Source organism: Phalacrocorax aristotelis, chromosome 9 (genome assembly GCF_949628215.1).
Source record: "Phalacrocorax aristotelis chromosome 9, bGulAri2.1, whole genome shotgun sequence".
NCBI lineage: Eukaryota > Metazoa > Chordata > Aves > Suliformes > Phalacrocoracidae > Phalacrocorax > Phalacrocorax aristotelis.
Genome location: NC_134284.1, coordinates 18772480 through 18774701, shown reverse-complemented (window position 1 = coordinate 18774701; position 2222 = coordinate 18772480). Strand labels below are relative to the sequence as shown.

The window sequence follows — 2222 nt, the reverse complement described above, 5'->3', positions numbered from 1 at the left end:
TATTCCAAACATTCACCTACTTCTGATTTCTCCTCTCGTGTATTTTTTTTTTTTCCTTTTTTTCTTGCTTGACTGGATGTGCATTTCCCATCGGTTTGCAAACCTCCCAGGGACCCCTCTGCGGCCCGGACGCTCCCCGCGCCCGGTGAGGGCGGGCGAGGCGGGGCAGCCGCCAGCTTCCCGCCGGCCCAGGAGCGGCCGCCGGCGGCCCGCGGGCTCCTCCCGGCGGCGGCCCCGCCGCCGCTCTGCTGGGCGAGCCGCTGCCCGGCGCGCTGAGGGAGGGCTGCGGGAGGGCGGTGCGCCCGGCCGGCTGGGCTGAGAGCGGTGCGGCCGGCCCGGCGGTGTGAGGGCGGTGTGAGGGCGGTGTGAGGGCGGTGCGAGGGCGGTGCGAGGGCGGTGCGGCCGGCCGGGCTCGGCGGTGTGAGGGCGGTGCGAGGGCGGTGCGGCCGGCCGGGCTCGGCGGTGTGAGGGCGGTGCGAGGGCGGTGCGGCCGGCCGGGCTCGGCGGTGTGAGGGCGGTGCGAGGGCGGTGCGGCCGGCCGGGCTCGGCGGTGTGAGGGCGGTGCGGCCGGCCGGGCTCGGCGGTGTGAGGGCGGTGCGAGGGCGGTGCGGCCGGCCGGGCTCGGCGGTGGCGGTGGGGAATGTCTGTACCAGACCATGGGAAACGGGCGGGGAAGCTTTTGAGCGGCGGCTCCATAGCTCAGTGGTTAGAGCACTGGTCTTGTAAACCAGGGGTCGCGAGTTCGATCCTCGCTGGGGCCTCTGTGTGCTTTTAGGTGCCACTCCCGGTGAGTGCATCCGTGAGCCACCGGCGGGCCTCATTTTGGGGTATTTTGGTACTGCGGGCTCCGTGGGCTTGCTATTAAGGGGAATGCTTTGCAAAAAAACACTTCCGGTGAAATCCGAGTGTTAACAGTAATATCGGGCACCAGCTCTGCTCGTGGCTGAGCTGGGTGCTGGCGGGGGAGCGGGGGGAAGGATAAGCCCTTTGGGAAGCAGCGTGGGGATGGCTGAGTAAATACTTGTGCAGCTCACATCACAATTTCCCTGATGAGAGCTTTGGCAAAATGCTGTTAAGGGGTTTAAAAGGAACAAATTGCCCCTGAGTGGAGAATAAGCTGGACAGGATTATCCGACTCTTCACAGCTTGTCAGCCAAGCTGAGCTGTTGGTTTTATTTCTGTGCTGGAGGCTGGACAGAGGAGGTGTAATAATTCTTTAGCTTTTTATTTTTTTATTTTTGCTGCTATCACAGCTTCTCTCCAGCCTCCTTTTTCTGCTGCGAGTCGATCAATGCTGTGGTGATGCATGGGGCTGTACAAGTCACTGTTGCTGTGGGGAGAGGTGCAGGGGGCTGACAGGCTATTCCCCCCTTATGGCAGGAGCTGCGCTATGCCATGAGGCCCAAAGTGCATTTGAATTTGCTGTGGTTTGCGTTTCTTGCACATAAGAGTGTGCTTGGAGTGACTTCTTGTTTGCAGGATTGCCTCCCAGTCCCATCCGGGAAAACAGTGCTGCGTCCTAATCTCAGTGTTACCGGCTGACCAACATCTTAAGCAGTTCCTTGGTCCAGCAGTCCTCCCAGAGTCCTTGCGATAGGCCCACGGAGGTGGTGATAAAAGCCTTCCCTCGAGAGGATCTGTCCTCTCTGGGGGCCTGGGTACGGTGTGGCTGTAGTTCCCGTGTTGGCGGGGAGCTGGGTTCCGCCGTGACCACCCCAAGCGTATTCAGATCCCTGGGATGCCACCGAAGCAGCGGTCACGCCTGTGCTTACACGGGCTGTGTGGTTTCAGCCTCTCGCAGGATCACCCAGAACACGCGTGCGGGAACTGCGCCCGCAGCTGGGCCCGGCACAGCCCCGCGCAGTCGGTGTCCGCGCTCAGGGGACGGGGCGGCGGCGCTTCAGCCGCGGAAGGGAAGATCACGCGCGTGATGCTCGGCTGCTGCGTTCCCCACATCCCCACACAGGAATAGGGTTCCGCTGCTCCCGTTTGTCGCGTATGAGCTGCCACGGAGGCTTTTCTAACGCGCGTGCCCCTGCAGCAGTTCGGAAGCGGGAGCAGCAGCTACGCCGCCCGAGGAGGGCCCGAGGAGAGCCCGGGCCGGGCCGGGCCGGGCCAGGCCGAGGGAGGCGCGGGCCCGGCGCCGCGCGGGCCGGTGCTGCCGGAGGCCTCCAGAGGGAGAGCCGGCTCCTCACAGCGCGCCGCGCCCCCCGGCCGCGGGT

At 64.4% G+C, this 2222-nt stretch overlaps 1 non-coding gene across 1 annotated transcript; it reads left to right on the top strand.

Annotated features, from left to right (window-relative positions):
• The first annotated feature begins 688 nt into the window (after positions 1 to 688).
• On the top strand, positions 689 to 761 carry TRNAT-UGU (transfer RNA threonine (anticodon UGU)). Its single transcript has one exon. It is a non-coding gene; the product is annotated as a tRNA-Thr (tRNA).
• The last annotated feature ends 1461 nt before the right edge of the window (positions 762 to 2222 follow it).